Source organism: Heterodontus francisci, chromosome 45 (assembly GCF_036365525.1).
Source record: "Heterodontus francisci isolate sHetFra1 chromosome 45, sHetFra1.hap1, whole genome shotgun sequence".
Lineage (NCBI taxonomy): Eukaryota > Metazoa > Chordata > Chondrichthyes > Heterodontiformes > Heterodontidae > Heterodontus > Heterodontus francisci.
The window spans coordinates 7,862,680-7,874,836 of record NC_090415.1 but is presented as its reverse complement, the minus strand read 5'-3'; positions in this window follow the sequence as shown (position 1 = coordinate 7,874,836).

Here is a 12,157-nt window from a genome sequence, read left to right as displayed (position 1 = left end):
TCTCCTCCATCTCTGTCTCTCTCTCTGTTCATCTGTCTTTCCCTCCCTCTCTCTCCTCCATTTCTGTCTCTCCTTCTCTCTCCCTCTTTCTCTGTCTCTCCCTTTCTCTGTCTTTCCATCTGTCATTCCCTCCTTGTCACTCCTTCTCTCTCCTTCCATCTTTGCTTCTCTCTCTCTCTGTCTCTCCAACTGCCTTTGCCTCTCTTTCTCTCCCACTCTCTCCTTCTCTCTCCGTCTCTGCCTCTCTCTCTGTCTCTCTGTCACACCCTCTCTTTCCATCTATCTCTGTCTCTCTCTCTATCCCTCTATCTCTCCATCTCTCTTTCCCTTTCTGACACTCCCTCTCTGTCCTTCTATCTCTGTCGCTTTCTCTATCCCTCCAATTCTCCATCTGTCCTTCCCTCCCTTTCACTCCATCTGTCTCCTTCTCTCTCTGTCTCTCACTCTGTCCCTCCATCTGTCTTTTCCTCCCTGTCACTCCATCTCTCTCCTTCTCTCTCTGTCTCTGTCTCTGTCCCTCCAACTGCCTTTCCCTGTCTGTCACTCCCTCTCTGTCCTTCTCTCTCTGTTTCTCTCTCTGTCTCTCTGTCACACCCTCTCTCTCCATCTATCTCTGTCTCTCTCTCTATCCCTCCATCTGTCTTTCCGTCCCTGACACTCCCTCTCTCTCCTCTCTCTGTCTCTCTCTCTGTCCCTCCATCTGTCTTTCCCTCCCTGTCTCTCCCTCTCTCTCCTTCTCTCCCTGTCTCTGCCTCTCTCTCTGTCTCTCTCCCTGTCCCTCCATCTGTCTTTCCCTCTCTGTCACTCCCTCTCTCTCCTTCCACCTCTGCCTCTCTCTCTCTGTCTCTCCATCTGTCTTTCCCTCTCTGTCACTCCCTCTCTGTCTTTCTCTCTCTGTTTCTCTCTCTATCCCTCCATCTGTCCTTCCCTCCGTCACTCCATCTCTCTCCTTCTCTCTCTGTCTCTCTCTCTGTCTCTCCATCTGTCTTTCCCTCCCTGACACTCCCTCTCTGTCCTTCTATCTCTGTCTCTCTCTCTATCCCTCTATCCCTCCATCTGTCCTTCCCTCCCTGTCTCTCCATCTCTCTCCTTCTATCTCTGTCTCTCTCTCTTTCCCTCCATCTGTCTTTCCCTCTCTGTCGCTCCCTCTCTCTCCTTCCATCTCTGCTTCTCTCTCTCTCTGTCTCTCCAACTGCCTTTGCCTCTGTTTCTCTCCCACTCTCTCCTTCTCTCTCCGTCTCTGCCTCTCTCTCTGTCTCTGTCACTCCCTCTCTCTCCATCTATCTCTGTCTCTCTCTCTATCCCTCTATCTGTCCATCTCTCTTTCCCTTTCTGACACTCCCTCTCTGTCCTTCTATCTCTATCTCTTTCTCTATCCCTCCAAATCTCCATCTGTCCTTCCCTCCCTGTCACTCCATCTGTCTCCTTCTCTCTCTGTCTCTCACTCTGTCCCTCCATCTGTCTTTTCCTCCCTGTCACTCCATCTGTCTCCTTCTCTCTCTGTCTCTCACTCTGTCCCTCCATCTGTCTTTTCCTCCCTGTCACTCCATCTCTCTCCTTCTCTCTCTGTCTCTGTCTCTGTCCCTCCAACTGCCTTTCCCTGTCTGTCACTCCCTCTCTGTCCTTCTCTCTCTGTTTCTCTCTCTGTCTCTCTGTCACACCCTCTCTCTCCATCTATCTCTGTCTCTCTCTCTATCCCTCCATCTGTCTTTCCCTCCCTGACACTCCCTCTCTCTCCTCTCTCTGTCCATCCATCTGTCATTCCCTCTCTGTCTCTCCCTCTCTCTCCTTCTGTCTCTGTGTCTCTCTCTGTCCCTCCATCTGTCTTTCCCTCCCTGTCTCTCCCTCTCTCTTCTACTCTCTCTGTCTCTCCCTCTCTCTCTGTCTCTCTCCCTGTCCCTCCATCTGTCTTTCCCTCCCTGTCTCTCCCTCTCTCTCCTTCTCTCACTGTCTCTGCCTCTCTCTCTGTCTCTCTCCCTGTCCCTCCATCTGTCTTTCCCTCTCTGTCACTCCCTCTCTCTCCTTCCACCTCTGCCTCTCTCTCTCTGTCTCTCCATCTGTCTTTCCCTCTCTGTCACTCCCTCTCTGTCTTTCTCTCTCTGTTTCTCTCTCTATCCCTCCATCTGTCCTTCCCTCCGTCATTCCATCTCTCTCCTTCTCTCTCTGTCTCTCTCTCTGTCCCTCCATCTGTCTTTCCCTCCCTGTGACTCCCTCTCTCTCCGTCCACCTCTGCCTCTCTCTCTCTGTCTCTCCATCTGTCTTTCCCTCTCTGTCACTCCCTCTCTGTCTTTCTCTCTCTGTTTCTCTCTCTATCCCTCCATCTGTCCTTCCCTCCGTCATTCCATCTCTCTCCTTCTCTCTCTGTCTCTCACTCTGTCCCTCGATCTGTCATTCCCTCCCTGTCACTCCCTCTCTCTCCTTCTCTCTCTGTCTCTCACTCTCTGTCTTTCCATCTGTCTTTCCCTCCCTGTCACTCCCTCTCTCTCCTTCCATCTCTGTCTATCTCTCTGTCTCTCCAACTGCCTTTCCCTCTGTGTCCCTCCCACTCTCTCCTTTTCTCTCTGTCTCTGCCTCTCTCTCTCTCTATCCCTCCATCTGTCCTTCCCTCCCTGTCACTCCATCTCTCTCCTTCTCTCTCTATCCCTCCATCTGTCTTTCCCTCTCTGCCTCTCCCTCTCTCTCCTTCTATCCCTGTATCTCTCTCTCTCTATCCCACCATCTGTCTTTCCCTCTCTGTCTTGCCCCCTCTCTCCTTCTATCCCTGTATCTCTCTCTCTCTGTCCCTCCATCTGTCTTGCCCTCCCTCTCTCTCCTTCCATCTCTGTCTCTCTCTATGTTCCTCCATCTGTCTTTCCCACTCTGTCTCTCCCTCTCTCTCCTATCTCTGTCTGTCTCTCTCTCTGTCTCTATTTTAAATATTCAGCAAGCTATTCCACTGTGGGAGCCATCACACCCTCATGAGACTGTCTGTGGAAATTTCATGCTGGCTTATTGGTTAATTTTTAAACCTGTGATTGATAGAATCTTGTTAACCAAAGGTATTAAGAGATAAGGGGCAAAGGCAGGACATATGGTGTAAGATAGATCACAGATCAGCCATGATCTCATTGAATGCAGGAACAGAGTTGTGGAGTTAAATTGCATCCTCTTCTTCCAATATCTCCTGTTAAATATCCTTATTTCTCTGTCAGTCACCCTGTCAGTCCATGTTTCTCTGTTTCTCTCTTTCTGTCTCTCTCTGTGTCTCTATCGGACAGTGTAGAGTGAGATTCACTCTGTATCCACCCCATGATGTTCCTGCCCTGGGAGTGTGTGATGTGACAGCGTAGAGGGAAATTTACTCTGTGTCAAACCCAACATTGTGCTTGGCTTGGAAATGTTTAATGGGACAGTGTAGCTGGAGATTTACTCTGTCTCCCTGGAATTTAGAAGGTTATGGGGTGATTTGATGAAGGTTTACAAAATAATAAGGGAAACTGATAGGGTGGACTGAGAGTAAATATTCCCACTGGCTGTGAAGTCAGGAACTTGGGGCATAGTCTGAAAATATAAAGAGTGGCCACTTTGACGTCATCCCATCGTGTCGTATGTACATTCTCACATATAGCAGGTATAGCAGCACATATATAACAGGATAGCAGGTAGAACTGTAGTCATAGTATTCAGCTGAAAATTGATCAGTTACATTGTTATTTCAGTCCATATTTACAGTACACACGGTACCTTACTGTTGTAATCAAGTCATAAAGTGTCTATTCATCCCACTGGGGCAAAATGTCACTGGCTCAACATTCTCACCAAATACTAAAGCATTCCACAATGCAAGACTCTCAAATTCAACACAAGTTTCCTTTTCTGAGTCTCGCTGGTCTGTTCTGATTCTCTGAGGGATTACTGATGCTTATCCTCCACATGAGCAGTCGTCCTAATCCCGTGTGCCTGTCCTTCTCCCAAACCCGGCATCCGCTTACATTAAGGCAAGTGATACAGGAGCGTCTCAGTGACTGAGGCAGGTGAGTCTTGAGGCTGAGCAGGGGACAGTGAGTGACCCGGGTTAATCCGACACTCCAGGGAATGCTTAAACTGAACTGTGCTCTGTATCTAACCCGTGCTGTACCTTCTCTGAGATTGTTCGATGGGGCAGTTCAGACAAGGAGACTCTGATAGGGTAGACAGAGAGTAACTATTCCCACTGGCTGCGGAGTCAGGAACTTGTGGACCGAGTCTAAAAATCGAAACGTAGTCTCAAAACCTTTCAGGAGTGAAATGAAGAAACACTTCAACACACCAGGTGTGGTATCAGTTTGGAACTCTCTTCCACAATCAGCAATTGATGCTGAGACACTTGTTAATTTTTAAATCTGAGAATGATAGATTTTTGTTAACCAAAGGTATTAAGAGATAAAGGGCAAAGGTGGGATATATGATGTTAGTTAGATCACAGATCAGCCCTGATCTCACTGAATGCTGGAACAGGGTCGAGGGGTTAAATTGCCTCCTCATCTTCCTATGTCTGATGTTAAATATCCTTCTTTCACTCTCGGTCACCCTGTCAGTCTGTTTCTCTCTTTCTGTCTCTCTCTCTCTCTGTTTCAGACAGTGCAGAGTGAGATTCACTCTGTATCCACCCCATGATGTTCCTGTCCTGGGACTGTTGGATGGGACAGTGTAGAAGGAGCATTACTCTGTATCTAATCCATGCTGTACCTGTCTGGGGAATGTTGATGGGAGAGTGGAAACAGAGAGGTCTGGGACCAGTGTCCTCATGGAGAGGACTTAATGGTGCCTCCTAATTGACCAGTTAGCAATATTGGTGCTCCAGGGATGAAAGGGACATTGGCTGAGTGGATACGACATTGGCTGAGAGAGTGGACAATGGTTGTTTCAGACTGGAGGGAGGTATACAGTGGAGGTTTACATTAGGACCACTGATCTTTTTGATATGTACTAATGACTTGGACTTGTGTTTACAGGGCATAACTTCAATGTTTGCCAATGTTTGTGTCATCTGCAATGTAATAAACAGGGAAGGGACTAGTAGCAGACTTCAGGAGGATAGAGGCAGTCTGGTGAAATGGAACACACAAGAACAAATGAATTAGGAGCAGGAGTAGGCCATTCGGCCCCTCGAGCCTGCTCTGTCATTCAATGGCTGATCTGATTGTGAACTCAACTCCACTTTCCTGTCTGTGTCCCATAACCCTTGACTCCCTAACTGATAAAAAAATCTATCGAACTCAGCCTTGAATATATTCAATGATCCAGCCTCCACTGCTCTCTGGGGAAGAGAATTCCACAGACTGACCCCCCTCTGAGAGAAACACATTTCTCCTCATCTCAGTTTTAAATGGAACGTCCCTAATTTTTAAACTGTGTCCCCTAGTTCTCGTCTCCCCAACAAGGGGAAACATCCTCTCAGCATCCACCCTGTCCAGTCCCCTCGGGACCTGAGATGTTTCACTCAGATCACCTCTCATTCTTCTAAACTCCAGTGGGTATAGACCCAACCTATTCAACCTTTCCTCATAAGATAACCCCTTCATCCCAGGAATCAGCCCAGTGAACCTTCTCTGAACTACTTCGAATGCAATTATATAATTTCTTCAGTAAGGAGACCAAAAGTGTCCACAATCCTGCAGACGTCGTCTAACTTATGCCCTGTACAGCTGTAACAACACTTCCCTACTTTGATATTCTATTCACCTTGCAATAAACAACAACATTCCATTTGCCTTCCTAATCACTCGCTGTAGCTACACGGTAACATTTTGTGATTCATGTACCAGGACACCCAGATCCCTCTGTACCGTACAGTTCTGCAGTCTCTCTCCATTTCAATAATATACTGATTTTTATTCTTCCTGCTAAAGTGGACAAGCTCACATTTTCCCACATTGTACTCCATCTGACAATTTTTTGCTCACTCATTAACCTATCGAAATCTCTTTGTAAACTTTATATCCTCTTGACAGCTGGTGAATTGGTCAGACACAGGGCAGGTTAACTTCAATGCTGAGAAATGTCAAATGATGCATTTCGGAAGGAAAGCTGAGGAGAAGCGATATAAACTAAATGGTACAATGTTAAAATGGGTGCAGGGACAGAGAGAACTGGAATTTCATTTGTGTCACTTTTTACATCTAAAAGATTCAATTTGGGGCTTGCAATCTCTAAGTTGAATTTAGCTTCATCCTGAAAAGTGTTCGCAAACATGTTGGGAAATGTGTCAAAAGCTGTTTCCATTCAGACATTCCTGCATTGTGGAAGTGTGAGCTGTCTTTGCAGAGACAGGAAATAGAGTTGTTTGAATGGACCTGCAGGTTTTGGTTGATGCAATAAGGTGAGAATTTGAATTGTGTCCCTTGCAGATACACAGAATTGAAGGTATTTACACAACACCACATGATGTAGTTTACCAATGTCTGACAAACTTCAAAGACTTCAAACACATGGAAGAAGAGGAGAAGGGAACAATATACAAAACCTGAGACCGTCAGACAACAGCAGTTGGAAAATGAATCTGTTTTTATGGGTTTTAATTTGAAGGCCTGAGCTGATGATTGAAAAAGCAGGAGTTCAAATCCCACACAGGGCTGTTGTGAATTTGAATTCTATTTTTTCTTTCAAAAAACATAAATCTGGAGTTAAAAAGCCTCGAGATTGGAATGATTCACTCCTGTCTACTAGTGCAAAGCCCGTGTTTGTCTCAGTTTTGCTGTATTTATTAACGATTTAAGATGATGTGGTAGAATGCAACATACCCAAGTTTACCAATGACACAAAAATAGGCAGCATTGTCAGCAGTGTAGCTGGAAGCATCAAATTACAAAGAGATATTAATATCTTAAATAAATGGGCAAAACTGTGGTAGTTAGATTTCAATGTCAGTAAAAAAAGACTAGAGTACTTTATAAATGGTGAAAATTTAGATACACTGGAGGTTCAAAGAGACTTTGGGGGGTCCATGTCCATTTGAGTGCAGTGTCGATTTACCAGAATGATAACTGGACTCCAAGGGTTAAATTACGAGGTGATATTACACAAACTAGGGATTTATTGCCTGGAATTTAGGAGGATCAAGGTGATTTGTTCAAAGATGTAGAGATATTAAGGGGAACTGATGGGGTAGTTTGGGAGAAACTATTTCAGCAGCTTGGGAACATAGGAACAGGAGTAGGCCATTCAGCCCATCGAGCCTGTTCTGCCATTCAATACGATCATGGCTGATCATCCACTTCAATGCCTTTTTCCCAGACTGAGCTTCCACAGCCCACTGGGGTAGAGAATTCCAAAGATTCACAACACTCTGAGTAAAAATCCGCCACTCCAGGCTAAAGGTGGTAGTCGTTTGGAACGTGTCTTCTGCACGCAAACATTGATGCAAAATCAATTGTCATTTTTAAATCGAAGGTTGATCTCATCAAATGCCTTTTGAAAATTGAAATATTTTTCTTTCGCGCTCTGTCCCTGAGTCACTCTGTTTCTGTGTCTGTGTGTGTGTTTCTGTGAGTGTGTGTCTGTGTGTGTTTCTGTGACTGTGTGTGTGTGTTTCTGTGTGTGTTTCTGTGTGTGTTTCTGTGTGTGTGTGTGTTTCTATGTGTGTGTGTGTGTGTGTTTCTGTTTCTGTGTGTGTGTGTTTCTGTTTCTGTGTGTGTGTGTTTCTGTTTCTGTGTGTGTTTCTGTGTGTGTGTGTGTTTCTGTTTCTGTGTGTGTGTGTGTTTCTGTTTCTGTGTGTGTGTGTGTGTTTCTGTGTCTGTGTGTTTCTGTGTCTGTGTGTTTCTGTGTGTGTGTTTCTGTGTCTGTGTGTGAGTGTTTCTGTGTGTGTGTGTTTCTGTGTGTGTGTGTTTCTGTGTGTGTGTGTGTGTTTCTGTGTTTCTGTGTGTGTGTGTGTGTTTCTGTGTGTGTGTGTGTGTTTCTGTTTCTGTGTGTTTCTGTTTCTGTGTGTGTGTGTTTCTGTGTGTGTGTGTTTCTGTGTCTGTGTGTGTCTATGTCTGTTTCTCTCTCCTCTCTCAGACCCTTTGTAAAGCTCCACATACATCAGTTTGCCATTTGAAGTCAGCTGCTTTTGGTTTCACCGCATCTGCAGAGGTTGCACTTCCTTATGCAGGCTGGTAAGAAACATGTATTCCGCAGTTGGCTCCAATGTTCCCGTGAAAATTTAGATGTTGTGCGTGCCCAGTTTTTTTAACGTGAGCTCTCCCTTGAAATCTTTGAAGAATCTTTGAAGACGTGTGCTATTTATTGTGGAACAGGATCTGCGTGGGACATTTGAGGCTGCTGCACGCAGATTTGCAGGAACATTGACCGACACTCTCCATCCCAATCTCTTCCTCTTTCTCTCTGGTACTCTCTCCCCATTGCAATCCTTCCCTCTCTCTCTTATTCTCCATATCTATCCCTGTTCTTTCTCACTGTTACTCTCTCCATCTGGATGGAGGAGGAGAAAGAGAGGCATATACAGAGGCAGCTTTACTCTGTATCAAACCCCACAGTGTACCTGCCCCCTAGATCGAGACTTCCCCACAAGGGGAACATCCTCCCAGCATCCGCCCTGTAAAGTCCCCTCAGAATCTTGTATGTTTCAATAAGATCACCTCTCATCCTTCTGAACTCCAATGAGTATCGGCCCAACCTGTTCCACCATTCCTCAAAGATAACCCCTTCATCCCAGGAACCAGCCGAGTGAACCTTCTCTGAACTGATTCCAATGCATCCAGGCCTGACCATTTATCCACTTTCAAAGCTGCCAAACACCTTCATATTTCCCCCCTCACTCTGTTTATCCCATCCAATATTTCACACTCCTCCTCTTTAACTACAATCTCTGTATCGTTCCCCCTCATTTATAAAGACGGACACAGAGAATTCATTAAGAACCATTCCCACATCTCCCACCTCCACAGGTAGGAAGAAGGAGGAGAGGCAATCTAAACTAAAGGATATAGTTATAAAGGGGCTAACATTCTCTGCCTCTTCCTTTGCTCTAATATAATCCTTGATTTCTATCATTAGCAATGGTTGGAACAATTTACTGAGGTTCTGTCAAAGCTTACTCACATTCTTTATCTGTGTCTCTCTGTCCCAGAGAGATGGTGAAGAAACTATTGATGTGTTTCGTTCAGTTAAGTTTGATGTCAATGTTTCCCCAGGATGTTGACGCTGGGGGATTCAGCGATGGGATAATGCTTTGAATGCCAAGGGGAGGTGGTTGGATTCTCTCATGTTGCAGATGGTCATTGTCTGGCACTTGTGTGACGTGAATGTTACTTGTCACTGGTCGGCCCAAACCTGAATGTTGTCCGGGTCTTGGTGCATGTGGCTCTGGATTGCTTCATTATCTGAGGCAAAATACTGTGGATGCTGGAAATCTGGAAAGCATCGAGCTGAATCACTAACTCTGTTTCTCTCTCCACAGATGCTGTCTGACCTGCTCAGTATTTCCAGCATTCTCTCCTGGGATCTCAGCTGAAGATGGTTGAGCCTCGGACACTACCCTGAGGAACTCCTGCAGTGATGTCCTGGGACTGAGATGATTGACCTCCAACAACCACAACCATCTTCCTTTGTGCTCGGTATGAGTCCAACCAGCGGATTCCTACTGACTTCAGTTTTCCTCGGGTTCCTCGATGTCACACTCGGTCAAACGCTGCCTTGATGTTAAGGTCAGTCTCTCTTCCCAGTAGCAGACAGGAGTGAATCGTTCCCTTTGACCCGGTGTACACTGAACAAGCTGTGTTTCTTCACAGCCTGATACAGGACTGTACACGGCCCATTAATGTAGCCCATCAAACACTCCCAGAGCAGCTTCAGCACAGCTTAGGAACAGAGTACAGTTCCTTCAACATTCTCTCTCTGTCTCTCCCTCCTGCAATCTCTGACATTAGGAGAGAGACAGAGTGAGAGAGGGTTAGATATGAAGGCAGAGAGAGTGCTGTAGAGAGGGACAAATTTGGAGAGAGAGAGGTTGTTGAGGTGGATGAAAAGGATAATGTAAGATATATTAATTTGATGTAATCCTTCACTGCTGTGTACACAAACATATAAGAGATAGATATGGAGAGATAAAAACATCGGGAGAGGGGGAAATGTAGATGAAGTTGGGGCCCAGGCGGATACTTTTGATGATCCAGAAGGAATAGCCTCCATTTTAAACATCCAGCAAGCTATTCCACTGTGGGAGCCATCACACCCAAACAGACATAGACACACACACACACACACAGAAACACCCACACAATGATATTGGTTGTGCAAATTTCATGCTGGTTTATTGGTTAATTTTTAAATCTGTGACTGATCGATTCTTGTTAACCAAAGGTATTAAGAGATAAGGGGCAAAGGCAGGATATATGGTGTAAGTTACATCACAGCTCAGCCAAGATCTCATTTGATGCCGGAACAGGGCTGTGTGGTTGAATTGCATCTTCCTCTTCCAATATCCCCTGTGAAGTATCCTTCTATCTCTTTTAGTCACCCTGTCAGTCCATGTCTCTCTGTTTCTCTTTTTCTGTCTCTCTCTCTCTGTCTGTCTCTATCGGACAGTGTAGAGTGAGATTCACTCTGTATCCACCCCATGATGTTCCTGCCCTGGGAGTGTGTGATGGGACAGCGCAGAGGGAAATTTACTCTGTGTCAAACCCAACATTGTGCTTAGCTTGGGAATATTTAATGGGACAGTGTAGCTGGAGATTTACTCTGTATCCCTGGAATTTTGAAGGCTCAGGTGTGATTTGATGATTGTTTTCAAGATAATAAGGGAAACTGATAGGGTGGACAGAGAGTAACAATTCCCACTGGCTGCAGAGTCTAGAACATGGGGGCATAGTCTAAAAATATAAACCTAGTCTAAAAACCTTTCAGGAGTGAAATGAAGAAACACTTCAACACACCAGGTGTGGTATCAGTTTGAAACTCTCTTCCACAATCAGCAATTGATGCTGAGACACTTGTTAATTTTTAAATCTGAGTTTGATAGATTCTTGTTAACCAAAGGTATTAAGGGACAAAGATAGGTACATGGAGTTAGATCACACATCAGCCATGAGCTCATTGAATGACAGAACAAGGTTGAGGGGCCAAATGGCCTCCTCCTCTTCCTCTGTCTTACGACAAGTATCCTGCTATCACTCTCTGTGTCTTGGTCTCTGTCTCCCTCTTTGTCTCTCTTTCTGTCTGTCTGTCTGTCTCTCTCTCTCTCCTCTCATCTGTGGAAATCCACACACATCAGTCAGCCATTTTAGGTTCATTTTCAGTGGCCATTTTATGTTACCACAACACTGGGACATTTATCGCTGTCTATCCCAAACCATCTCTCTTTGTAATCTATTTGTGTTCTCTTCACAGCTTATTGTCCCACCTAACCTAGTATCTCTCTCCTTTGCTCCGTCTCACTCACACACTCTCCCCCATCTCTCTCCCCCCCATTTCTCTCTCCCCCCACCCCCTGCAATCTCTCTTTAAGTGTCCTGTTATCACATCCTTTATTATAGATTCGAGCATTTTCCCAATGACTGATGTTAGACGAACAGGTCTTTAGTTCCCCATTTTCTCTCTCCTTCTTTTTGTAAATAGTGGGGTTACATTTGCTACCTTCTAATCTGCCTCTCTCACACTGCCTCTGTACCTCGCTATCTGTCTTACCCCCCTCTCTCTCTCGCTATCTCTCCCTCTCTGTCTTTTTCTCTCTCTCGCTCTATCGCTCCCTCTCTCTCTCTACCTCTGTCCATGTCTCAATTTGTGCCTCCCTCACACCATCTCTCCCTCTCTCTCTGTCTCTCTCTAGCTCTCTGTCTGCCTCTCTATGTCCGCCTCTCTGTGTCTCCTTCTCTCTCTGTGCCTCTCTCACTCTCTATCTGTCTCTCCCCCAGCTCTCTCTCTCTATCTCTCCCTCTCTCTCTTTCTCAACCTCTGTCCATGTCTCAATTTGTGCCTCCCTCACACCATCGCTCCCTCTCTCTCTGTCTCTCTCTATCTCTCTCTCTGCCTCTCTCTCTCTGCCTCTCTCTCTCTCTGCCTCTCTCTCTCTGCCTCTCTCTCTCTTTCACTGCCTCTGTCCACGTCTCAGTTTGTGTCTCCCCCACACCATCTCTCCCTCCCTCTCTCCCTCCCCCTCTCTCTCTCTCTCTCCATCTGTCTTTCCCTCTCTGCCTCTCCCTCT